Source organism: Vombatus ursinus, unplaced genomic scaffold (genome assembly GCF_900497805.2).
Source record: "Vombatus ursinus unplaced genomic scaffold, bare-nosed wombat genome assembly UNPS02015030.1, whole genome shotgun sequence".
In the NCBI taxonomy this organism is placed as follows: Eukaryota; Metazoa; Chordata; class Mammalia; order Diprotodontia; family Vombatidae; genus Vombatus; species Vombatus ursinus.
In genome coordinates, this window is record NW_020954808.1 from 3659740 (window position 1) to 3687295 (window position 27556).

The following is a 27556-nucleotide window of genomic DNA, read 5'->3' on the forward strand; positions in this document are numbered from 1 at the left end:
CACGGCCTCGTCGCGCGCGCTCGGGCCGGGTCTCGCAGCGGCGCCCGGGGAGGGCAGGGCAGGGCTGCGGCGCGGTACAGCGCGGCCCGGCCCGCCGTTTGCATTGGCCGCCCCTGTCCTCGCCCCTCCCCCCGCGGCGGCGGCGGCGGCGGCGGCAGCGGCCGAGCCCGAGCACTGCGGGGTGTGAAGGAGGGAGCGGGAGCGCGGCCCCTCCCCCTCCCCTGCCCGGCCCTCCCCTCTCCCCCGCCCGCCGGCGGCCCCTCCCCCTCCCGGCCCGGGCGGCGGCGGCAGCAGCGGCAGCAGCAGCAGGAGGAGCAGCAGCAGCAGCGGCGGCAGCGGCAGCAGAGAACATGGCGCCGGGGCCGCCGCCGCCGCCTCCGCCTGCCCGAGCCCCCAGGCCCGGCCCGCGCTGAGCCCGGTAAGTGAGGGAGCGAATGCTCGGGCCTGGCCGGGGGCGGGGTAGGCTGGGGAGGGGCACTGCCGGCGGGCACTGCGGGGGGCGCTGCCAGGCGGCACTGCTGGGGGAGGGGGGGCGAGCGGGGACCCTTCCCGTTTAGGAGTGGGGGGGAGGGGGGCTCGGGGCCAGTGGGCAGGGAGGGCAGGCCTTGAGGAGCTCGGCGTCTCCCACCATTTCCCAGGAGGAGCCTAGGACGAGGCTCCCTTTCTTCCTGCTGGTGCATCTCCCCCCCTTCCCCCCAGTTCGGGCAGTGAGGATCCTGGGAGGGCCCGATGTGGGGGACTCAGCTGTAGGCCCTTCCTCGTTAGGGGCGCACAGTCTGCTGGAGTCCGGGGTGGGGGGGAGCGTCGGGGCTCTTGTCTGCCCCCCCCATTCCCATGGATTCTGGAATTGGGGGGGGCGGCGGCATAAGTGTACAGATTTCAGAGCTTGGGAACAATGGAGGCATTCTTGGGAGTAGGGGGTGGCATCCCTCCTGGAGCCCCCAGGGATGGCTTTCCCTTTGGAGCCCAGGGGATGGTTCCCTTCTTCCCTTCCCCCTCCCCCATCCAGGAGGAGCTGTGGCCTGGTCTCCTTCCTCCGGGTTCTGCAGGCTGCTGGCTGGATTGCAAACACCTTGAGGGCAAGGACCTGAGATTTGAGCCTTGCTTCGCCCCCAGCCAGCGAATCGATGGGCAGGGGTGTGTTGATTTACCTGGGAAGTATCTTCCCGAGTTAGGGAGTCTGTGGGCTTTACCCCTAGTCCCTGCCTATGTGTTACATCTTATCAGAGAAAGAGGGTCCTGTGTCCTTTATCCCTCTTATTTCTTTATTTTTTCTTCTCTCCCCAAAACTTACAAAGTGGATTTTTCAGTTTCTTGAAAGGGATTTCTAGGTTTCTTTTCCTTAATTTTTATCCTTTTCCCCCCAACCGGGACCTCACTAGAAGGTTGCTGGGGTTCAGTCATATTGTTCTTCAGGGGGTCTGCTGCTGAAGCACGTGGGCTCCCCCTTCTTCATCCCCCCCATCCCTATGGGCCTTTTTTCTGCTTAGTGCCCTGGCTCCCTGGGAAACTCCCAGGTCACCTTCAGGTCAGCAGTGTGAACTTCGGGGTTTGGGGAGGACAGATTCCTTTTCTGTGTCTTTTGTGCCTTGGTCTTCCTGGTCCACAAAATGGTGATGTCAAAAGATTGGGAAAGCGCTCTGCCAGTTGTTTGTTGAAAGGGAGAGTGCCAAGTGTCAGTCAGGTCCTTGAGCTCTAGTGTTTCAGGTACTCCCAGAGCGAAGCAGTGCCTCATTGCCGACCCAGTGGGGTGTGTGCTCATGCTCCCTGATAGCTTCAGTTGCACTCCTCCCTTTGAGGAGGTGGCCTGTCAGGAAGGTCGGGGTGGCTGACTGGTATCACTTAGTCCTGGCCTTCTTTTCTTCATCTTCTGTTAGGAGTTAGGTGATGGGCTTTATCAGAGGATACTACTTTAATTTTTATTTGGACACCACGTCTGATTCAGGAGTTTGCAGGGTCTGTGGAAGAAGCCTTGAAGTTGGAAGACATGGGTTCAGACCTGCCTACTTTAGTTATTAATATTTGGAGCCTTTTTAGCCTCAGTTTCTTCATCTTTAGAGATAATATATTCCCTTTCTAGGGCAGCTAGATGGTTCAGTGCTTAGAGCATTCTGGATAGGGTGTCAGGAAGGCCTCAGACACTCACTAGCTGTGTGACCTTGGGCAACTCTCTTGACTTTGTGTTTCTTTACCTGTAAAATGGGGACCATAATAGCATCTGCCTTCCAGGGTTGTTGTGAAGAGCAAATGAATTCACATACGTAAAGCACTTTGCAAATCTTAAAGTGACATAAAAATGTGTTGTTTCAGAAGTCATTTAATTGAATCTCTCTATTTTTACAGATGGGGAAACTGAGACCAAAGAGATGATTTATTTGTCTAAGGTTCCATAGACAGTTAACAGAGCCAGGATTTGAACCCAGATTCTCAGACACCAAATCCCCAAATCCAGTGTTCCTTGCTGCTGTTCCACATGGAAGAGCCCGTGGAGATCAAATTGTCCAGTGCCCTCATTTTACATTTGGGGAACTGAAGCCTGCACAGAGAAAGCACCTTGCTGCTGGTTAACCAGCTAGTAGTTGGTGTTAGCCAGGATTAGAATGCAGAACCCTAGCTTGCCATAACACTCTACCTCATAATTCTTATTCCTTCCTTAGTTAAGGAATTGGGTACTGACCACTTGGATAGAGGAGAATCTTTTTTTAAAGTGATTTTTATGAGCAAATTAAACCAAAATCGGTTTTTTTGTGCCCTTAGGGCAATTGCTTATTAGAGCAGTGATCATCTGTGAGGGCCTATAAGTGAACCACCGATTGGTCTTTGTTTATTCTAGCACTTTTAAAGAAATAGTTCTATGTGAACACTTTTCAGATGAAGAGCCATATTCAGGGTGAACCATAGAATTGAACCATTGATTCCTCAGCATCTCAGAAATCTGTGTGAGGTACTGTGTGGGAGTGTGGGAAGAGCCTCAAGACTTGGGTTCTAACCCTGGTTCTGTGGCCTTGGGAAGGCTGTTTCCCCCTTTGGAAAACGAGGGGCAGAATAAGTGGTCTTGAAGGGTCCAGTGCTAGAAATTATGTAGTCCTAGAGATGAGTTTTGCTGATGCAGAGGGCCCAGTAGTGAGTATGTGAGGGGTTTGTCAATATTTGCTGAAAGAACTGAGGAATGTTTCTGTTAATGGCACTTGGGTAGGTAAGTGATTACTGGATAATTTTGTGAATTTATTTTAATTAGGAAGGTTATATCATAAAGCATTCTGAGTTTTTCTTAATGTGGATGTGGGGAAAAGATCAAGAGTTCTGAGACTTTGGAGATGCTTTCTTAACAGATTAGTGGCTATCATGTGATCTTCTGCATGTGTTCTCATTGGAGCTTCATGGTGACCTGTGATACAGGTTCTGTGCCTGCACAGTTCTCTCCTTTTAGAGATGAAGCAGTAACATGGGGCAGCAGGAAGGGCCCAAAGATGCAAGCACACCTGGGTAGATCTTGACACATAAGAGCTGTGTGTGCTCCTGGGCAAGCCCTAGAACTGTTGGAGCCTATTTTTTTCACTTGTCGATGTTGGCCTGGACAATCTTAGCTCCTTGTACAGATAAACTTTATGATCCTGGGACTTCCTTAAAATCAAACAGTTAGTAAGTGACAGAGTCAGGCCCTGAAACTGGGTCTTGGTGACTCTCCAAAGCCAGTTTTCCGTCCATTATCCCATCCCTGTCCATAGGAACTTTGGAGAGCTTCTTTAGCGTTTGAAAAAATGTCCAGGTTGTCCCCGTGAGCTCCTCACCCAGGTTCACACAATAGGAGTCAAATGGACAGAGGCATAGAGGATGGGTTTTTCTTGACCTAATAGTTGGTATACCAAAAACCATCGGATTTCCTGGATATATGTAGCAGACCCGACCAGATAATGCCAGTGGCTTTTGCAATGCAGAATTCTGAGGTGTCAATCTTGGCTGTCTGGATCAGCTAACATGCCAGCTGGGGCTCTTTGTTTTCAAAGTGGTGGCATTTCTTCATCTGGGAGCCTCTTTGGAAGGCCTCAGAAGATGGAGGCTGTGGCACTGGGCAGAAACAGATCTGATCCAAGCTTTTCTCTTTAACTATTCTTCTCTTACTTACTTCCTTCCCCTATGCTCTCCCCATTCTGGCAGAGTTCAGACCAAGACCTTTGGGATCCTGTACATTGGCAAAAACCTGAAAACACAGGGCCACAGTGGAATAGGGGAAAAGGCTCTTAAGATTTTACTAGTGTGTGGGGGAAGCAAGTCCTTGAGAAATGCATGCCAGTGACTTAGGGATGGGAACAATTTTGTCATAACCTTTCTTATATCCATCCCTTGTTTCTGCCAACCTCCTGAGGGCCTTCATCAGTCCCTGCCTGGAATATTGAAAAAGATCCACAGGCTTCAGAGCCGGAAGGAGATTTAGAGTTTACCTAGCATCTGCAGTTCACCTGATACATGAAGAAACAGGCCTGGAGACGTGAAGCAGCCTGCCCAAGTCATGTCTGGTCATCATGGATGGTGGCAGAGTGAGGGTTTGTGCCCAGGTGTCCTGAGGCAGGCTACCTTTCTTTGTCCTTCCTGAGATGGGCTTATAGGACCCCAGGAAGATAGATTGGGGTTTAGAGCCAAAAGGGGCCTTAAAGGCTGTCCTCCAGATCAGCCTGGTTTCTCGGTGCCATAGTGCTGTGCTCGATACCAGGCCTGCAGAGACAAAGTGAGACTGTCCTTGCCATCAGTTGGTTGCATTCTGTCCGGTGAGAATTGCGCACTCATGCACGCACATCCAGATGAGATGCAAGGACATTGGCCTCTGTGGGTCAAGAAAGGCCTCTGTAGCATGGAGGGCATTCCAGTCATGGAGATAGCCAGTGTAGAGCCATAGAGTTGGGAAAACGTATTGTCATTCTCTGTGAGGAACAGTCAGAAGGCCAGTTTGACTGGACCAAAATGTACATGGAAGAAAGGCATGTGCCATAAAGCTGGCAAGTCAGAGAGCTGACAAACATCAGAGTTTATGTTCTGCCTGTGGAAGGCAGTTAATGAATACTTATTGAATTGAATTGAATTGAAACAGGGAATTCTGCTGATTGTTAAAGAAGGCCAGTTTGGCTGGATTGTGGAGTACCTGAAGAGGAGTAATGTGTAATGAGTCTGCAAATGTAAGTTGGGACCAGGTTGTGAGGGGCTTTAAATGTCAAACAGGAGTTTCTCTTTGATTCTAAAGGTGGAAGCCATTGGAATTGATTGAGAAGGGAACTGACCCATGCTTGGGGAAAATCTCTTTGGCAACTCTGTGATGGGCGGATTAACAAGGAGAGATGTGGAGGCAGAGAGGACCCTTGAAGAGTAGCAGTAGTCTGAACCAGTGGTGCAAAGGACCTGAATTAGGGCGGAAGCTGGGGACATGGGGAGAAAGGGCCAGACAGGGATGCTGCCCTACTACCCCTGCAATCTCTTGCTGTCACGTTTCCTCAACAGAGATTCAGGCATGCATCTATTTAAAATAAAAACCACAATCCCAAACTCCCATATGTGCCCATGAATTTAGAGCTGGAAGTGGCCCTAAAGGTGATTTAGTCCAAACTCTTCATAGAAATGGAGGTTCAGAAAAATAAAGTAGTTATCCAGGGTACCAGTGAGTGTATGACAGGCTCTCCCCACTTATCCTTCCTTCTTTGGTCTTTTCCTGACATGGGGCATAAACTTTGGGTTTGTGAACTGGCTTTTTAAGATATTTTCTACAACTCTATCATACTATAATTGGTTTCCATTGTAATCTTGATGTATTTTATTTTATAATTGCATTTAACTTCATTTTTCTGATGACAGGTAGGAGGGGGTCCCTAGGTTTTGCTAGACTGACTGCAAGAGAAGTCCAGGATACAAAAAAGGTAAAGGACCCTTGCGTCTGAAGGGACCTTAAAACCCACCAAGACGAGTTGCCTTTGAAGATATGCAGAAGCCAGGTCCAGAGCCAGGGCGCCTTTGCTCTGGGGGGGCTTGACTTTGGATCCCTCAGTCAAGGAGTGAGGGCCTTGGACCCCGGACCTCTTTTTGTTTTACCTATGGATGGTTTTAAAAAGTCAAACCAACAGTGCTTTTCTTAGAGTTATCCATATGGAGGATCATTTATAATCTGGGAAGTGGTAGGGGTTGGGAAAGACTTTCTATGGTGAGGCCGGTGACATACACCAGCATACACCTCTGGCCACCTTGTTTGAAGAACAATACTAAGTTTTTCATGCCGAGTCCTTGTTGATCTAGAATCTCAAATGGTAATGGTTTGAATAGAACTTGGATTGCTGGTATTAAGAACAAACAAATCCGTTACGTTGATTTTCTGAAAAGTTTTGTCTCTAATATTTGGTGTAATAAACTTTGCCTTGCCTGCATGAAAGGGAATTATGCTTGCAAATAACTCAGAGCATAATGTGCATTTACTTCAGCTGAAAATGACCAGACTTTGCTTTTTCTTACCCTCTTTATTTAATTTTTTGTTTGTTTGTTTGTTTTTGTTTTTTGGTGAGGCAATTGGAGTTAAATGACTTGCCCAGGGTCACACAGCTAGTGAGTATCATGTGTTATGTGGCTGGATTTGTACTCAGGTCCTCCTGACTCCAGGGTCGGTGCTCTATCCATTGCACCACCTAGCTACCCCTACCCTCTTTATTGTAACTAATATTTCCATCTTATGAAACTCATTTTGATAGTAGGATTATGCATTTGTAGGCACCTTTAGACATTTGTGATGTTGCTAGTACCTCCTTGGTTCCTTTAGCAATTGTGCTGCCTTCTGGCCATGGGAGATACTTGTGAGTGATGTTTCCTTTTCACGATCATACTTTTAGCCTTTAGGCCGAGGCAGCAGTTTGGATTCAAAAAGATCAGGAGCGTCTAGTGGGCTGCAAGCTCACTACAGTCAGTATCCTGTAAAATGGCAACCAGAAAAGCTAATGTGATCTTAGATTGCCTTGCAAGATACGTTTTCAGGACAAGGGAGGCCATGGTCCTACTGCTCTTGGCTTAGACCACGTGTTGAGTGCTCTTTGAGTTTTGGGTGACACATATCCAGAGGAAGGTGGTAAGGATAGAGAAGGGATCGGAGACTGTGCCCTAAGAGGATCGATCAGCTGAGAGACTGAACAGAGTGGATGTTCAAGGATATGGAGGCCTGGCTGTCTGTCATATGGAAGAGAGTTTAGAATTGTTCTGTTTGGGCCCAGAAAACAATAACCAGGAGTAAGTTGGGAGGAAGTCACAGAGAGAAAGAGTTTGGCTAATTAATGGGAAAAACTAACAGCTAAACTTTTAAAAGTAGAATGAATCACCTTGGGAGGTAGCTTTTTCCTCATTCATGGTCTTGTACATAGTTATATGCATGTTGTCTCCCCTGCTAGACTGTGAGCTTCTTGTGGGTAGGGACTGTCTTTTGCCTCTGTTTGTATCCCTGGTGCTTAGCATAATGTCTGGCACAGAGTAGGTGCATAATAAATATTTGTTGACAGACTAGCATTGAGGGGAGCCAGGACAGACATCTTGCAGATGGTGGAATTTGAACTGAGACTTGAGAGAAACTGGGAAGCAGAGGACAGGGGGGAGAAAATGTCAGGCATGGGGCTAGCTGATGAAAAGAAACAGGAGATAGAGTGTCTTGTATCCGGATAGCAAAGAGGCTGGTGTCTCTGGATTGTAGCATATTTGGAGGGCAGTAAATTGCAAGAAGGAGGCTATTTCTGAAAAGCTGTAAAAGTCAAGCAGGATTTAATATTTCACCTTGGAAGTAATAGGGAACTGCTGGAGTTTATTGAGTAGTAGGGAGCAACATGGTCAGACTTGTGGTTTTGGAAGATTACTTTGACAGTTGGATGAAGGATGGACTGGAGTGAGGAGAGAATTGAGACAGGGAGACCCACCAGCAGGCTATTACAGGAGTCCTGGCATGAGGAGATGAGGGGTCTGTACCTGAGTGGTGAATGTTGGAGGAGAGACTGGGTCATGTATATTTAAGGATGTGGGACATCCTATTCAAGATGTGCAGTAGGAGGTCAGGAGAGAGGTTAGGGTTGGAGAAGTAGATGTGGGAATCATCTGCATAGAGATGGTAATTGAATCCGTGGGAGCCATGTGAAATAAAGTCCTTCTTTGAGCCTTCAAACTCTTTACCATTTTCTGAGCTCCATATAACCCCTCTCTGCTACTCATTTGATACTTAGGCTGCCTCTTCTTTTCTTAATGTTTTAATCCCCCAAAGTTAGATTGTTAGCTTCTTCAGGCATCTACTGCTTCTCTTCATCAGTCCAGATCCAGTGCCGTGTCTCCTCTGCTGTGCTACCAGGATCGAGCACAGGGACTCTTAATAAATAAATCACCAAATTCAGTTGTCTTGATAGGGGGAAAAATCTGTAAAATATAGCTGTATTACGTACCGAACAAAAAATTCTCAGGTTTCTGATCTCAGTGAAAGAAAGACCAAAACTGTGATTGTTCTTCTCTAGTGCTGGAAACCTCCTGCAGGCTGGGTAGCCCAGTGCCTAGTCCTGATAGACATTAGACTATTAAGATTCAGACCAAACAGAAAGATTGCCATTAATTGCCACCAATAATTAGGAAGCTTCCTTTGTTTAGCAACAAATTGATTGTGTACACATTAAAGTAGGTAATGAATTAATATGAGATTTTATTAGCCTCCTGAATACTAGGTTTTTGGTCTATAACAGATTTGCCCTTCAAGGGAATGATTTCTGTCTGAGTAGTTCTAAAAGGCCTTGTGATAACAGGTATTTTAATCCAAAGTAATAAAGACCTGATAAAGCTTTTTGAGAGTATAGTTAGACTTCTTGGCAGAGATGCTACTATTGTGATGCAATTCTTAATGACTTGAATTCATTGATTAATTTCTTTGGTCATCTGGCTGGTAGGAAATTTCTTTCCCATTAGTCATTTAAAGAATAAAACTAAAGTCATATGAGAAATCCAAAAAGGTTCCAGAATGTTGTAATAGTGGATCTATGAAACTGCATCTGACCCGTAAGCAACTACTGGATACAAAGGCCTAGAAATAATAACATTTGTTAAAGTAACAAGGGGATTTATTTCTGTATATAAAACACAGATCTTGTGTTTTCATTTTTTAAATTAGCAAACATTTCAAAAATTAATCTCTTCTTCCCATCTCCCTTCCTCTTTGAGAAAATAAAAAAAAAAATCCAAAATAAAGCCTCAGTACATACCTGCATATTCTGCCAAAAACAAATTCCCTTAACCCTGTCCAAAAATCTCGTTCTGCATTTCAAATGTTTCAGCTTCATTCTTCTGGACTTGTGACTTCTCATTCCTTTGATCAGGGTTTGAAAGTCCTTCAGAGTTGTTTTTCTCCATAAAAAATTGTGCTTCTAATTCCGCTCACTTTACTCTCTCTCAGTTCATAGAGGCCTTGCCAGTTTGCTCTGAAGCTGTCCTTTTCTTCATTTCTTATGGCACAATAATATTCCATTACATATATGATAATTTGTTTAGCCATTCCTCAATAGGACACTCCCTTAAGTTTCCAATTTGGGGCTAACATGAGAAGAACTGCTCCAGTTTTTTTGTATAAATAGGTGCTTTTCCTCTTTCTTTAATTCCTTTTAGGTATAGGCCTAGTAGTGGTATATCTGGCTATGTATAGATTGGCACCTTTCTGGGAGTCATTCTAGATTAGTTTCCAGAGTGGCTGAACCACGGCACAGCTCCACCCACAGTATGTTTCTAGTGTACCTATTCTTCCAACATTTGTCATTTTCTTCTTTTTCACATCTTCCAGTCTGATAAGGATGAGGTTAACCTCAGTTACTTGAATCTGCATTTCTCCAATTATTATTGATTGAAAGCATTACAGAAGATGCTTGTTTATAGCTTGGATTTCTTCCTTTGGAAACTGCCTGTTTGTGTCCGTTGACCATTTATCTATTAGGGAATGATTCCTATTCTCATTTGAATCAGTCCTTTACATATCTTGGATATAAGTCCTTTCTTTGAGAAACTTGTTGCAAAAAGTTTTTCCTCATTACAGATTTCCCTTCTCATTTTTACTACATTAAATTTATTTGTGCAAAAACTTCTTAAACTTTCTTTAATCAAAATTGTTTGTTTTGTCTTGTATGATCCTCTAGCACTTTCTTAGTCATGAATTCTTTCCCCATCCATAGATTCCTAAGGTAATTTCTCCCTTGCTACTGTAATTTGTCCTTTTGGATCTTATTTTGTTGTATGGTGTGAGGTGTTAGTCTGAATTTAATTTCTGCCAGACTGCTGTCCATTTTCCCAGTAGTTTTTGTCAGATAATCCTTCCCCCAATAACTGAGACCTTGGGGTTTACTGAACACTCTGCCACCGTGTTTGCTTTAGTATGTTGTTTCCCTGACTCACATCTCTGTTTAAGGATCATCAAGTCATTTTAGGTCTCGTGTAGCCCGTCTTAGCGTGTGGCAGGACAGCTTTATCAGGATCATTTCCTCTCTTCTTTTACATCCACTTAGTCATCAAATGTTTGAATGTCCACAATGCATAAGCAGTTATGGAGGTAAAACATGGCATTTCACAAGTGAGCTTGGAGAATATTTTGTCCAGCCCTCCAATTTTACAACTGGGGAAGCAGGTTCAGGGCTGGGAAGAAACTTTCCCCAAGGTTGCATGGCCAGGAGGCGCAAACCCAGTGTCTGGGCTCCATATTTCTTGACTCCCAGTCCCCTGCTGACAAACAGGATCGTTTGTTTATACTGATGTCCTGCTGGAAACCAACATTTCTAACGTTGCCAATGTGATTACAGCTCGTGTGGAGTAGGATAATTTGGTTCTACTTATTTGTCTTTTAAAGTTTCATGTTCAGGATAATTAACAGTTGCCCCTAGCATTGGATCTCCTTGTGTTAATGATGTCTTTACTTTTTATAATTGTGCTTTTTAATTGTATTTCATTTGGATCTGCTTTTGTGGATGCATTTGGTCATACAGCCTTGTTGTTTTAGACTTTGTAGGAAGTGGGTACAGAGCATTAGGCTGGCAGCAGTTACTGACAGTGTAATCGGCTTGATCACAACACCTTTACGAGGACAGGAGTCCCATTGCAGTTAGAGTAGCTCAAGGTGATAGAGGTCTTTGAATACTTTGCTCATTGAGTCCTCATCAACAGCCCTGTGAAACAGAGGAAGATAACCCACTTTGATATGGTACTTTACTAACAACCTGTGAGATTGGGGTGGGGGGGAGGCAGGGCGGTTTCTTAGCTGTTGTGATCCATTTTACACAGGAGGGACCTGGAAAGAAACTTGCCTAGGCTATGTCAGTGGCAGTGTTGGGTCTCAAGCCCATGGCAAGATGGAGCAAAGCACTACTGAGATGGTTATATCTGATTCATTTTTCTCAGTATCTAATACTTGTAATTATCACATTAGAAAAAGTGGTCACTTTTTGTTAACCCTCAGCTTGCTCTTTGTCAGCAAGTTGGTTTTTGTCTTGTTGAAAAATGAAGAAGACTTTAAGGTTCTCCTCTACCTCAGTAAGAGACAGGAATCCTTTTCCTTCATTGGACATAGGCAGAAGTCCTGAGAGCTGGGCATGGTGGCCCATCCTGGTAATCCCTGTGGCTGGGGATCACTCAAGCTCAAAAAGTTGTGAGCTGCAGTGGGCACCAAGTCCAGCAACAGTATCTTAAGAGTGTGGGGGAGGTTGGGCACCAGGCTGCCCAAGGAGGGACCAAACACTCCCAGTTGGAAACAGAAGAAGCATCCCAAAGCTTCCTTGCTGATGAGTACCGGTATTGGGCAGGGAGCGGCCACTGCACGTCCATCTTGGACAAGATGGGGAGACCTTGTCTGAGAAGAAAGGAACAAGTCAGGAAGAAATGAAAGTGTGACATTTTGCCTTTTCATAGTCTTATAATGAGTAAGAGCCTTATTCTCTCTTGTGGATAGGAGATCTGGTTGCTGTAAACCTGTGGAGATTTAGATCATCTGCTCCTTCCCCAAAGGAATGTAGCCAGTGTAGTTTAGTCTTCCAGCCTTTGAGGTCCTTGTATGTGGTTTCCCATAGGGATAGAATAGTAAATCAGTTGAATGATTAGGACATTTGTGATGAATTCTGGCTTGATCCCTCAAATGTGCTCTGCCAATCATAAAATCACATTTCACTTGAGAAGGAGAATCATGGAGGTTATCTAATCATTGGCTTACCTGAGGTGACTCCTGACTTCAGCCCTGCTTCTGCCTTTGCGTTTTGGTCTCTGTATGGCCTTGGGTGAATACTTAACTGCTTTGAGACTGATTTTTCTCTTTAAGGCCTTTTCTAATACTAAATCTCATGATCTTTAGCAAACGGTTATGTCCCCTTTACTTCCATGTCACCTGTGACTGGGAACTTATTACCATAGAAGCATTTCATTTGAGTAGCTGTTGGATCGCTCTCATTCTTAAAACCTTAAAACCTTCCTTCTTTTGAGCAGGCCTTCTTGGACTAACCATCAGAATCATAACTTGTTACTTTTCCTGGATAAAAGTTTTTATCTTGTCCTCATTATTAGCACTTCTGAGCTTTTAAGTTATTAGAATAATGATAATTGGTCACTCTCCTTCTCATTTGGTTACTAGAGAATAAGATAAAAATTCAAATTGCAGGGTGAATAACTTACATTAGGCATCAAGAATAGCTTCCTATCTATAAATATTCTTTAAGGATCCTGAAATAAGTTGTTGGGAGAAATTCAGTTTCACAGACAGTAAGTGACCAAAATGGAACTAAAACCTTTGAGTTTCTTCTCTTTTTACTACCCCAGGCAAGGAATCTCAAGGATTGGAAGATGTCAGAGAACCTCCAGGTCAGAGTATCTGCCACTTCCTAACACAGCGAATGCTGGCTGCAGCAATATTCTTTCAGGGGTCTACAATGTGTCATCAGGCCGCAGCCCCTCCAGACTTTTAACTCGGATGCTTCTCAGATGGCAGGCCTACAGATTCATTTCTGTAGGGCTTTAAGGGTCACAAAAGCCTTTCCTGAACAGTAGTCTTATTTTACAGATGAATAAACTGAGGTTCAGAGAGGTTTGCCTCTGGTCACCAAAGTCAGTGAACTCAGATACAGGTCTTCTGACTTTGGAGTCCAGAAGTCTTGCTCGTTACCTGATAGAGTAGGTAGGCATTGTACATTGAGGTGATAATTTTACTTATTGGCCTTGCTTATTGGGAGATTTCTTTTTCTAAAAGTTCTTTAGGTACAATATATTTTCTTGTTTTCCCCCTGAATCCTTTGTTTATTAGCCATGTTAAAGATTTCCAGGTGAGCTACTAGTCACTTTCATTTCCATCCCCTTCACCCGACTGTTTTCTAGAGAGGCATCTTTTGGCCTTTATATTGAGATCTCTGAATTTGGGCCTGTCTTAACAATGTGTATTGCTAGCCTATTACTGACTTCTTTCAGTAATTTCTCTTTGACAGATTTTGCTGGTGGATTATTGAAATTACTGATGTTCTTGGTGAAATGACATCAGTACAGAAAATTGTCAGTTTTCCTTGAATCCTGTGGTCAGTACTGGGTTTTACTCTGATGCCAATAAGCAAGAATTAAAAGTTGTCATGGGTTAGGGAAATGATTACTGAGGTTTAGGTTTAAAGAACTTAACATTAGGTTTATATTTGTTTGAATTTGAATAAAGTTTAAATTCTAAGTATTAAATACAACATTTAATAAGAATAGAGAAGGCAGGTAGACTTTTGTAGGTCAAATTCCTTTATAATACTGAGACATTTCAATTGTTTTACTGTGATGGAATTCTGTCCAAACAGATGAATTTGGTACAGTCAGTTCCTTGTCAGCCATTAGGGAGGAGGTTGGAGACCATGTCACAAGAAGATCAGTTTAAGCAGTTAGGGAACTCAGGTCAGCCGGGAGAACACTAAACTTGATGGGTGTGTTCAAGTGTATGGATGATACTACATGGAGCATGGAATTTTAGGGATTGGGGGGATTACCGAGATGAAGAAGAGATAGATCATGTCCTATAGGAGTTCACAGTCTATTAGGAGCGTATGACATGTATACAAATAACTGTAATATGAAGTAGAACCCAAGTGTATAAGAGAAGAATGAACAGAATGTCATTCAGGGTGTGAAAAAGGATTGTTTTTGACAAGCAGAGCAAGTAGGTAGGGATAGCAGGCTTTACTGAGGGAGGTGATCTTAGCTGAGCCTTGAAAGACAGGTAGTATCTCAGTGGTCCACCGAGGGGAAGGGAAAATATTATAGACAGGAAAGTGAATCAGTAAGCAAGAATAAATAAGTTAAAACAGGAGAAAAGGTATTCTTTTGGTGGGTTCCCTCCAAAAGAGAAAAGACAATCCTTGCCCACAAACTGCTTACCTTCAAGAATCTTAGGGGTGACTGGGGTGGGCCTTACCTGTCATTTGGTTATGAAAAGACTAATGTCCAAAAAGGGAGGTAACTGATCCAGCTTTACACAACTAGTCAGTATCAGGACTCTTGAGTCCCTGTTCAGCGCTCTTTTTGGTATATCACACTGCATACGCAACTACTACTACATTCTGGAACCTTTTTAGATTTCTCAGATGACTTCAGTGTTATTCTTAAACTGACTAATGGAAAAGAAATCATCTACTAGCCAGAAGACTAAAGAAATTAATCAGTGAATTCAGGTCATTAAGAATTACATCGCAATAATAGCATCCCTGCCAAGGGGTCCAACTACAATCTCAAAAGGCATTATCAGATCTTTATTATTACTTTGGATTAAAATACCTGTTATCACAAGACCTTTTTGTACTTCTCTGAGAGATTTCATTCCCTTGAAGGGCAAGTATGTTATAGACCAAAAATCTAGTATCCAGGAGCCCATAGTTCTTTTTTATGACTTGGTGAATTCTTAGCTAGCTTAGGAATCAGGGTATTGTCAAGAAAATCCATTTACTGTTGAGCCTTTGTTTTGCTTTGGGAGAAATGCATTTATCATTGAAATGGAACCAGATTTGGTCTGTGAGGACTCCATTTCCTGGGTAAAAGCAAGGCCCAGAGTAGCCCAGGATGACTCACTGAAATTTTACTATTTATCGAATTTGAGATATACCCTACAAAAATATCTAGGTGATGAATTGTCAGCCAAAGACTGAGTGAGTATATAATGGATTTGTTACTTGTGGCTGATTCCAAGATGGAATAGTCTAGCTTAAAATTATATGAATTTTTAGAAATATGCTGGTAGCTAAAGAGTATGTACATGTGGAAAGATAAAGTCATAAAACATTAAAGGTTGGAAAGGGGCCTTGGAAAAGAGAGTGTCAGCACTGTCAGGAACTTTAGATAGAAGACAAATTTTCAGTGTTAGAAAGCACCTTAAAAAATAAAAAATGAAATGCTAGAGATGGATCAGGTTATGATAATAGCAAACATTTACACACTACTCTTACTATTTGCAAAGTGCTTCGATCACAGTCCTGAGAGGAAGCTAGTTAAACTCACTCTCCATGTTTTACAGAAGGGGAAGTGGTGGCTCAGAGCAGTAACAGCCAGCAAATATTACCAATGGGACTGGAAGCCAGTAAGCTTTTAGGAGCAATTCTCTGATCTTGTTCCTGCATCATATTACTTTTATTATAGAACTTACTGTATTAGAGAAAAACTCTCCAAAAATGACTTCTTAAACAGCAAACATTCATTAAACGCTTAATATGAGCAAGGTATTGGGGTAAGATAAAAAGAAAGACAAGCTATCGTTGCAGCCCTCATGTAGCTTATAACTTGTTAGACTAAAAGATTGTATATATTTCCTCCCCCTTTGGGAGGATTACAGATTTTTCCCAAATCTTTTGGAAGAGAACAAATATTTATCAAATGAGCAGAGAGTGAACAACCTGTACAAGACCCTTGGACTGGTCTATTTACTGAGCATAGCGACAAAGAAATGATCACTTTGGAGCAATATGAACAACCCTTTCAGATTGTTATCTTCATTAGACAGCAAGTGTCCTTTCCCTTTCTGATGAGGCTGAGTCATGCTCCAGCTCCTAATTTTATTTTTCCAACCAGGATGACAAAATGGGGCAACCTGAAAGGAGTGGAGTCCTCTCAGCTGGCCAGCTCTTTTTCCACCACTCTTAGTAATTAGACATTTACATAGCAGTGTACTTTTTTAATGACAGGCTCCTAAGGTAGGGAGTATTGGGATCTTTGTTCTTTTACCCGTGAGGAAACATTTCATTTGAGTGATGTGTTCAAGGATGGCTGTCGGAGCCAGGGCTCAAACCTTGGTCTCTTGACTTCCAGGCTCCCTGCTTCTTGCCCTATGCCACACCGCCTCTCTGCTTCTCTGATAGTGAGTCAGAGGACTTGAGTTGACATACTACCAGGCACAGCCACTTACTGACTGGATGACCTTGGGATGAGTCCCCTAGCCTCCTGGCTTCTGCTTAATGTCCTCTAAGGTCCCTTCCATCTTTAAATGGAGGTGCCTGTGATCTGTTAAAGTCCCATTCTGTCAGGTAATTGGAAGTCACTAGAGCATTTGGTGTTACCCTAGGTCAGAAATTGACCCATTGAAAGTGTTGAGAGAATATTTGTAAATAGAGACAAATCTAACATTATTTATTTACCTGGAATTTAGAGGTGGTGCAAAGGCATTCCCTGTGCCAGTGTAGACTGCTGTCCTTCCACACCTAAATAGATGATCTTCCTGAGTTGCTGTGGCTGGCTTTGGGTCCATACTCAAGCCTTTCCAGCGTGATAGGCCTATCGCTGCTTGGGCTCCACTGCCCATGCCTTTGAGAAACAGTGGTAGAGCACCCCGGCACCATGTTGAGGCATCAGAGGAAGACTTGAAGGTCTGGGCATGTAGCAAGAATAACAGGAAGAAGTTTGAGTTTTAGAAAGTGTGCTGCCTTCGCTGTCAGAAGTCCTGGGGTCCACTCCTGGCCCTGCCTCAGTGGTACCCTGGAGAACCTTGAGCTAGTGTCTTCACCTGAGCTCAGCTCAGAAATATCCTGATAGTGTAGACCAAGGCTGTAACCTTCCTTCCTAGGGCAAAGTTCCTTTTGTAATGCTCTTGCTCTCCTCAGTTATTAGCACAGTACTTTGCTCATGGGTGTTTGCTGGAGAAGTAACAGCTTGCTGTGTGTGGATGACAAGATCATCTGGCCACAAAATACAAATGGATTGGGCAGTAGAAGTTGCTAATGGAAGCCTAGGGACTTTGGGGTATGTCTTAGGTCACGATTGAACTGCTTTGATGACGGGGCCTGTAGTCAGAAGTGTTGGACTGGTGTTTGGGAGACTTTGATGCAAGTCTCAGCTCAGTCATTAATAAACTGTGTGACCTGGAATGAGTCACTCATCTCCTACCTTAGTTTCCCCATCTGTAAAATTAAGGGGGTTATTCACCCACCAGGGATATGTTAGAGAGAATTTGTTTCTGCATTGATAGAGAAACTCCCTTTATATTCTGTTTAGTTCTGAGAGTCTGTGTTAGATTTGCTTGATCTGTAAAATGGAACTGTTCTCCTGCCACCCTGTGCCAGTACACGCTGTGTGCTATGGGTCATCTTTAGAAAAGTTCTTTGAAGATTATGAAATAAAACATTACACAAATATAATGATAATACTTGTTACTTTAAATATATCCACGATCATTCACCAAACCAGACTGCAACCCTGACTTACTGAATTTAGCTGTCTTCAGTCTTTGTCCATCAGCAGAGACAGTGCTCAAAGCCCTTCTAGCTGGCAGGCCTCGGTGGACAGGAATGGTGTGGTGACAGAGGACGATTTTGGGAAAGGATGACCAGTCACACTTAGATGGCTCTTTGAGGGGAACAAAGTTGTTAAGTATAGAGTCTCGTCCCCATTTTACAGATGAAGCAGCAGAAGCTCAGACAGGGGAAGTGACTCTCTTTCTATCACTTAAGTGGCTGGCTGAGGTAGCCCTTCTATTTCTGAGCTTTGTGTTTGAGATTTAACTGCCTCAATTTGAGTTGGAAGCATGTGTTATGGTAGTAAAGAGATTCTCTGAGTACAAATTCAGCACTCATTTCTCCACCATGCCATAAAGGAGAGTGTAATCTGGGAATGAGAGGCCATGTTAATTGTAGTGGACTAACTAATGTAAGGATCACAGGCCTCGAAGTCAGAAGAACTGGGCTCTGTGATGACAGGGCCTTGGATAAACCTAGTGTCCTTCCTCCCATTTTTGCCGAATTTCCCCTATCAGGATTTCGTGGATTAGAAACATTTCACATATTTACCAGAGAAACTGTCAGCTCTCCTAAATGAGCCAATCTTGATGAATTCTTTGTACACCTCATTGTAAGCGGATTGAAGCTGTTAGGGTCATGGCAAAGGTCCCTCAGAACCCAGTGTTAAACTCGATTTCTGAAGTTCATTTTAGGAATAATTTCCTAAATGTGATATAGTAGGAAGAAGCAATGGATTCGGGAATCACAAGATATCTTGGGGTTTGTGGGCTAGCTTTCTTTTTTAAAGGACCAGGCCTTAACCCAAATCACTCTGGCTCTCATTGATTGGTCAACAATAGGTCCCAGCCCAAGCCTGACTTGGTCATTGTTTGGGCTCTCTTGGTTCAGTTTGAGTGTAAATAGCAGTTGTTTTGGCCAGAAACCCTGAAGGTCTTCCCCTCCCAGACTGATTTTTTTTTTTCACTAGGTAAAGAGGCCATTCCTTGCCTCATGTCTTCCCTAGCCTTAATCCCTAAATGGATGTTGCTTCAGTCAAACTGAGACCTGTTAAAGACCTTCACTTAAAAAGGCCAAGGTCCCCCACTGCATTTCCTGCTATCTCCAGTCATCCTGATCTATGTCTTACCACTGGACCCAGATGGCTCTGGAGGGGAGAGTGAGGCTGGTGACTCTGCACTGCATGCCCTCACTTAAACCCAGTTCATTTGCAAGGCATGATGTCACCTTCCTGGTGTCATGGTCCTCTTCCAGAAGGAGGGACAAACAACAATCAATCTGTGAGGACTGGATGAGAAAAAAAGGGGAAAGTGCTTTGGCCACTATTCAGGGCTTGGTCAGTCTCAGATGCTCTAGGCCCATGCCTCCATTCCTCTTCCCAAGTCACAATGGTGACAATGTCTTTAGAAGGGGGGGCCTTTAGCCAAGAATAGCATTTTACAAAAAATGTTAAAACAGAGAAGGGCTTCTTAGAACCTAGAATATTAGAACTGGAAAATGCCTTAGAACATGAAACATAGATTATGAGGGATAACAGGGCCTTCAGAGATTATCTCATCCATTCCTCTTACCTTGCAGATGGCGGAACTGAGGCCTGGGAAATGACTTGGTTAAGGTCACATAGCAGGGTAGTATAAGGATCTGTGAAAGTACTGACAGATCAACTCTCCTTCAGGATGCTATTAGTCACTCAGCAAGCATTTATTAAGTGCCTACTATGTGTGAAACACTGTGCTAAGTGCTGGAAAGACAAAGGCAGAAATATGGTCCTTGCCCTCAGGGAGCTTACATTCTAATGGGGGGGGATGCAACATGAAAATAACAATGTATCTCCAAGATATACACAGTGTAAATAGGTCATCAGTAGGGCTAAGGTGGAGGGGAAACCAAGGAAGGATTTGAGCAGAAGGCAGGATGTGAGTTGAGTCCTGAAGGCAGAGGTAAGGAGGGGAGAACATTGCAGACATGGAGGATAGCCAGTGCAAATGTCTGGCCTTAGGGGACTGTGTGTGTGAGGAGAAGCAAGTAAGGCAGGGACAGTGGATCACAGAATCCACGGAGAGGAAAAAAGGTTAAAGGTAAGATGAGAAAGATAGCAAAGGGTCAGGTCATGAAAGACTTTCAGTGCCACACAGAGGATTTTATATTTGGTCCTAGATGTTATAGGGAGCCATTTAATCTCCCTCGTCATACTTGAGAGGAACTCGCTGCCCTGGAGGGCTGTCTACTTTTTGGAGACCCAAGAAGCTCTACTGAAATTGTGTCACTTTGCACATAGACTCAGAATCTAGTTGTTCTGTATGAGGGAAATTGAGCCCTGCACCCTGAAAGCGGAGAGGAAAGGATGAAATTAGGGTACTCTCTGCCTCTGAAGTGATTTCCTACAGATTTTAGTAGCTTGGGGACAAATTATGAGATCTGATCAGTTAAACAGAATTGGACCTACTGTGTCTAGAGAATACAGTCTCTAGATCCGATATTTATTAGAATAGAAACCAAAAGACTTGGGCAGTGAAATGATGTTCTTGAACTACCTTCTGTCTATAAGTAAAGCTCCAATTTTTATTTGATCTTCGGGGCCGTTTACCTCTTCTTTCTTTTGGACTTTAAAATGGAATTGATTTTGTTGGGTAATACTCTCCTGGGGCTGGATTAGGAAAACTCCTTGTGCCTCCGTCTTTCCCTCTACCAGAGGAAAGACCAGTGCCTGTATGTGGCACTGGGGAGCTGAGCCCATTTTCAGATGGTTTTGTCCTGTTGACTTTGTTTTGGACTGCTTTTTTTTCATAGTAAGTATTTTACTGTTGTGTCTTTAGGGACTTAAGAATAATTTAAAAATAGAAACCCTTAGGTTTTGTGCAAATGCATTGGTGGCTGGTTGATGGAGAAGAACTGTTTTGTTTTTAATGGTGAGGTTACATAACTACCTCTTTCTAATTGACGTTTTCTTGGGGAAGAATTGCTGCAGATGTGTAAGAAGATTTTTTGATTTAAGCTGAAGTATTAGGCTCAAAGGGCATATGAGTTCATTCATCCCCACCCCTGCCTTAACCTTTCTTTGGTCTTCAAATAAAGTGTGCAGGAATGAATTAAGGTATCATTTGGGATTTTTGAAGGGCATTGGTTTTGGGGAAGATGTGTGTAGGGTCACAGAATCTGCAGTTGGAAGGGGCCTTACAGTTTTGTCTACTCAGAAGTCTTCCTTTCACAAATGAGGAAACTGAGGCCTAGCAAGGTAAAAATGACATGTCTGAGGTCATTGAGGTCATTGACTCCAGCCAGGGGCTTTGGCTCTAAATCAGGGCTGTGTCCATTGCATCCTCTTGTCAGTCTTTTCCTGCATCTGAAAGTACTGGTTGGGATTTCTCAGGTTCAATCAGGAAATATGTTGAGTGGATAGAGAGCCAGTCTCGGAGTCTGATAGACTTGGGGTCAGTCCCAGGGACCTGGACAATCACACAGCCTCTTAGAGGCCTGGGCAGCCCTTTGGGACTTTCCGTTGCAGAACAGCGAACCAGTCTGCATTGGTAGAGGGTGTTTCCTCACTGGGAATTCTCTGAACCATTGAAATCCCAGGCTCAGAAAGAGGGGGTAACAATGTTGTGTGGAGTGGAACAAGCCCTGGACTTGGCATTAGAAGACCCTGATTCTCTGCTGTTTGCTGGCTGTACCACTAGACTTTACTGGGCTACAGCGTCTTAATTTGGGGAAATGAGAATGATAATTGTCTTCTCTACCATGCAGGGCGGTTGTGAGACTTAAATGAAGTGATATATGTGAAATTGTTTTTTAACTCTAAATTAATAGATGCATGTAAGCTACAACTATTAATATTCATGAGATTGGTCTTGTTCTGATTCTGAGTTTGGTAACAGCATGTGCTATTGGCTGTGGTTGAAAGTGTGCTTGCACTCTTCAGCTTGAGTGTTGTCAGTGTGCTTTCAAGAGGCCACAGGATTGAAAGACTCTGGAGTACGGATTAAAATTCCTCAATTTTAAGACTTGACTAGCCTAATCACACCTTGGCTCTCCTAGATCATACTTCAATTCATTTTTGCACTTATTTTTTTAAAGGACTAAAAATGGTGAAGGCCAAATTATTTAAGATGCTGAGTCTTGATTTCATCATCTGTGAAATGGAGAGAACACTGCCTGTCCTGCCTAACTTGCAGAGGGGTTATAAGAATTTGAATGGGACTATGTCCTGGAGAGCAGATGAATCACTTACACTTGTAATGCACGAGAGGGTCTATGACCTCGTTGATAGGGGTATTCGCATCATCCACATCTTCCTGTCCTGTGGGAGGGACTCTTGTCCATGTCCTCCTGTAAATCTAGAACCCTTGTAGGGTTCTAAGGGCTTTTCTTTGCTTCTCCTGACACTTGGTGAATGCTGGGGGAGCACGTGAAGCTGTCCATCTGTTCTCTCTTGCTGTGTTTCTGTGTCATCTGTTTTTCCAGTTTTCTGTGATGACATTCTTTATACTGCTTCTCTTGCATCATTATTTGTAATGTTCACATTTATGAGGCACGGCTTCATTGCTGTTTGGGTTATCCTCTAGTTGTTCAGAATTTGTTTATTAATTATTGATAAATAATATGATTAAGATTGTTTCCAGTCTGGCTAGAATTGAAGGAAAGAGATGCATCGGCAATTCATATCTTCGTATGTCTTGAATGTGGACATTTATATTAAGGTTTGCAAAGTGAGTGTTGTTATTGTTAATATTTGATGCTCCACGACTTACTTCATGTATTGCAGTTATAAGAAAGTTTCATTAGCCAGTGGCCAATATTCTCATGCTAATAACCCTCTTTGTATTTAACTAAAGGAAAGGAGGAGGGAATAACTATATAGCACTTACTTTGTGCCAGTCATTGTGCTAGCATTTTACAAATATTATCTCATTTGATCCTTGTAACAACCCTGAGAGGTAGGTGCTGTTATTATCCCCATTTTACTGTTGAGGAAACTGAGGCAAGCAGAGGTTAAGTGACTTAACCAGAGTCATACAGTTAGGAAGTACCCAAGACCAGATTTGAACTCCAGTCTTTCTGACTCCAGAGCCAGCGCTCTATGCACTGCATCACCTTGCTCTTAGTCTAGACTGCTTTTCTGGTGAAGTAGGCATAGACTCCAATGTGAAGCCCAGACTCTAAGCCTTTCCACTTGGTTAGGTCATGTCAGATTTTGGTTGCTTCATCTTTACTCCTCATTCAATGATGAGGTGAAATGTTTTATCAAATTAAAAGTTTTTAGGAAGGATGTTTTTTCAGATAGCACTTGCTATTAGCAGTGTTCCAAAGCCCCAAAGAATACTTAAGTGCCTTCTGAATCATCAAAGATCTGTGTTTGTTCTAAGTGCTAAATATATTCCGTGTTCTCATTTTTGGAAAAGTTGCTGACCTCTTTGAAAACTTGGGGTGACAGGATGATGTCATTTGCTGAGCACTCTTGTTCAGCATGGGTTTAGTGTTTTTTGGTAGTCAGGGAATGCCCCTATAGTGAGCTCAGAGGCACAGTTTCACAGGGGTAAGGTTGTCAGGTGGCTAGAGTGCCCAAGTGTCAAGTGCTAAAGACTGTGTATCATTTCTTAGGGAATCAGTGACTGCTCTACCAATATATGCTTTCCAGCAGAGGTTGATCGACTATCAGGAATCTTTATTATGAGAGACAATTTGTGCTACAGGTAGGAGTTGAAATAGATTGCTTCTGAGGACCCTTTTAAATCTTAATTACAGCTCTGTGATCTGTCTTATTTCTGTGAAAGTCCCTTCTCCTTTCAGGGCCTCAGTTTCCCAGTCAATAAAATGAGATGATTTGATTGCGTGATCTCACCTGTTCTCAGCTCTGTCACTCTGTGATCTAAGTACAAAAAAAGACAACAGCTGATGACCCAGTTGCATCAATCAGTCCTGAAATCTCTGTGAGAAGTAGATGTCTTTGTTTTGCCTTTGGGTTTTACATTCCTGAAAAGGTTTCCATTTCAGAAGGTGCTTTTGTTAAGGTAGAACTAGGTTAGGAATTGAAGGAGCGGGGCACAGGTGTGGTCTTAATAGGTGTTAACCCTGCAGGGATTTTTTTTTTTTTTGTACATAGTACTTTTTCCTCCGTCAGAGTCTTCCCTTACCTTTGTCTTGGCCTAAAATAATGCCAGAATAACCAATTTGAGATAAGATTCAGATACAGCCTCAGCAATAGGTTGGGAGCACCTAGACAGACTCTCAGGAGCCAGGGATTTGAATCTCCTCCAGATTGACTCAGCTCTCTAAGCTTCCCTTGAACATGACACTAAAGGTCCTAGGCATCACTAATGCTTGGTCTTGGTGGTTTTCTTCAGAGTAGGAATTTTCCATTACTCTCCCATATGGTCAGTTGAATTACCACTGCGTCATTTTCCCCCAGATTGGAAGGGTTTGTAGCATGGAGGAGAAGGCGCTTTTAATTAGGCAGAATCGTGGCCTGTTAACACAGAATTTGAGGTTATCTCTCCCAATCCTTTTCACGCTCAAATATCATTGGTTATTGAAGCTTTGTATCAGTGATCACTCATTAGCCAGCATTTAGTGAGCATCTACTATGGATCTGGGGCTGTGGGAGATTCAAAGATGTAGAAAATTTAATCTCTTTTCAGGGAGGTCAGAATCTAGTTGGGGAGGTTGTCCTCAAATATAGAATATTAGACCTGGAAGGGAACCGTCAGTCAGTCAAGGGGCATTTAGTAAGTGCTTCCTCAAGCCAAGAATATTCCTACATGTTGGGGATACAAAGGCAAGGCAGTCCCTTCCTCAAGAAGCTTACATTCTAACAGGGGAGACTACATGCATGTATGTAGGTATGTAACAAGATACATACAAAGCAGACGCATGATAACCTTGGAGGGAATGAGCACCAGGAAACATCTCCCATTGGAGGCCGAATCTCCAAGGGAAGCAGAGATTCTGAGAGGCAGAGATGAGGGGGGAGAACGTTCCAGGGATGGGGGATGACCAGAGATCAGAGATGGAGTGCCTTGTGGGAAGAAAAGCAAATTGGCCAATATGGCTGGTCCAGTTTGGCGACAAGGCATGAAGAGACTGGAGAGGTAGAAAGCAGAGTGATAGGGAGCTACTGGAATCTTCTGGAGTAGGAGGGTACCATGGTCCTCTAGAGGAGAATGAGGGTAGTTTCATTTTTGTAGTCATACCCTCACTGCCTAGCACACAGTAGGCACTTAATAAAAGTTTGTTGTTTACTAAGACTTCTTAAACAATAGAGTAATGCTGACTTTTTGGAACATGAAAGTGGCTTAAGTCTGTACTTGTAAATAGCATTTGCAAGAGTCCAGGAGAGGTGATGCAGGCCTGGATGAAGGTAGTGGCTGTGTGAGTGAAGAGAGGGGCACAATCTGGGAGAGTTGGGTTGGAGACAAAAAGACAAGATTTGGCAACTGAGTGAGCAAATGCGTGAGAGTGAGGAGTTGCGGGTGATAGCAACATAAACTTGGATGACTTGAAGATGGTGTTACTCTTGACAAAAATGGGCAAGTTAGGAGGAAAAGTAGGTTTTGAGCAAAAGATAATCAGTTCTCTCCACTCTGCCTCACTGTGGTAATATAGACCTGGAGCCCAGGAGAGAGAGTAGGGCTGGATATTGATAGAATATGATCTTTAAACCATTGAGAATTGATGAGGTCACCAAGTGAGAGGGTGTAGAGAAGAGGGGTTTTCTACCAAATGAACGTAAAAAATCTCTTTCAAATCTGTAGGAATTGAGTCTCAGGTTAAATTATTTGCCTGAGATCCTACAGTTCAGAAATGTTAAAAGCTGAGACTGCAGTTGAGGTTCCCTAATCCCATCATCTAGGGCCATTTCAGGAACCTTTTATAGCTTTTTGAAGTATGTGCAAGCCTTCACCTCACCTCCCAGGAGGCCAGTGCATGGGAGGCAGGTTTAGAGTCTTATCCAGACACGGGGTGGTGAAGGACTGAGCTTCAATGGTGGTAGTAGGGACACAGAAGAGATGATAAAGACATGGGAGCATATTCAGCTGGTGTATGTAGTACTTGGCCCAAGAGCCTAGATTTTTGAGGTGGAAAGGACCTCAGAGGCCATTTAATTTAACCCCCTACTCCTATTTTACAGAGGAGGAAGTGAGATCTAGAGAAACCATATTCATGACCTAAGTTCACATACATAAAGCCAGAATTTGAACCCAGGGCTTCTTACTCTAAATCCAAGAATTTGGATTTGTATAGTGTTTTTATTTAAATTGAATCTTTTGTTTACTATGATCGCAGAAAAGTCTTGTTTTCTCTTTAGGATGCCCTTCTTAATTGTTTTCTTAGGACCTGTCTTGAAATCAGTCTTGTCCAAAATCACAGAGCCTGAGCTGGCAGGGTTCTTAAAGATCACTTAGTCTAGCAGTTCTCAAACTATTTGGTCTCTGGATTTCTTTACGTTCTTAAAAATTGTTGAGAACTCCCAAGAGCTTTTGTTTCTTTGGGTTATATCTATTAATATTTACTGCATTAGAAATAAAACTGATAAAAATTTAAAATATTTATTGATTCATTTAAAATAATAAATCCATTACATAGTAACATAATGAACATTTTTAAAAAATGAAAAATAGCTATTTTCCAAAGCAATAAAAAATTAGAGAGGAGTGTTTTTTTAAGCTGCTTCTTTTTTTTTTTTTTTTTTTGGCAAATTTCTTTAATGTCTGGCTTAATCTGGATTTTCATATTTGCCCCTATATTGATTCTGTTGTGATATGCTGTTTTGGTTGAAGTATGTGAAGAAAAGCCATCCTCACATAGATGTGTAGTTGGAAAAGGGAGAAGAGTATTTTAATAGGCAAATAACATCTCTGGGTATTCAACCCCTTAAGTTTACAGGTAGGGAAATTGAAATCTAAAAAAGTTAGAAATTCCCTCCACAATGTCTCTCATGTGTCCTTTCTGTTCCCATGGCAGTCACTGCAGTACAAGAACTCATTGACACATACCTAGACTATTTGAAGTGGCTTCCAAACATGTTTTCCTGGGTAGACGCTCTTCCTTCCAATCAGTCTTTCGTACTGCTGGTTCCAGAATTGTTTTTCTCCTGTACTGAGCTAAGCTCTTTTATGTTCAAAAAATGTCAGTGCAACCTTGTTGTTTAAGGAATAGAGGTCTTAGTAAATCAACAAGCTATTAAGTGCTTATTGTGTGCTAGGCAGTGAGAAGGTGAGTACAAAAATGGAGTCCTTTTCACCCTCAGAACAGCTTAAATTAATTCAAGGGAGATACCATAGATGGAAATAAATCTATCCTCAGCAGATAGAAGGTGATTGGGAAGGTGAAGAACACTAGCATTTGGGGGATCAGGAAAAGTTTCCTGAGGAAGGTCCTGTTAGAGCTGAAGTTTGAAGGAAATCAAGATTTTGAAGAAGCCTTCAGGGCTCTCCTGTTACCTGATGCCACCTAACCTTACATTACTCTCTTCCTTGTACTAAGCTAACACTTTGGTCAAACTGAAAAGGTTCCTATTTGCTGTGCCTTCTTGGCTTTGTGCCTGGAGTAACCTTCCTCCCCCTCCATACCTGCTTCGTCCTGTGCATCCTTTAAAATCCTCTCAAATGCTCAGCATCTGTCAGCAGTGTGAATTCAACAAGCATTTATTGAGTGCTTCCTGCTTCCAGGCCCTCTGTTGGGTGCTGGGCATAGAAAGTAAAAAATACAAAGCAGTTTTTACCCTCAGGAAGCTTCTCCTCTACTTGTAGCCAGAGAAGTTGATGGCAAAAAACAAACGAGTGCAGTGAGGGGAAGGCTTGTCACGTGAGGCCTCTTCTGGGGGG

At 43.2% G+C, this 27556-nt stretch overlaps 1 protein-coding gene across 1 annotated transcript in view; it reads left to right on the forward strand.

The window, feature by feature from the left end:
* Positions 1 to 381: 381 nt before the first annotated feature.
* Positions 382 to 27556, forward strand: part of LOC114030927 (rho GTPase-activating protein 35) — a 151558-nt gene continuing 124383 nt past the window's right edge. Inside the window, exon 1 of the mRNA XM_027845874.1 lies at positions 382 to 418. The gene's annotated coding sequence lies outside the window, so the exon portion shown is untranslated. The remainder of the gene's footprint in view (positions 419 to 27556) is intronic.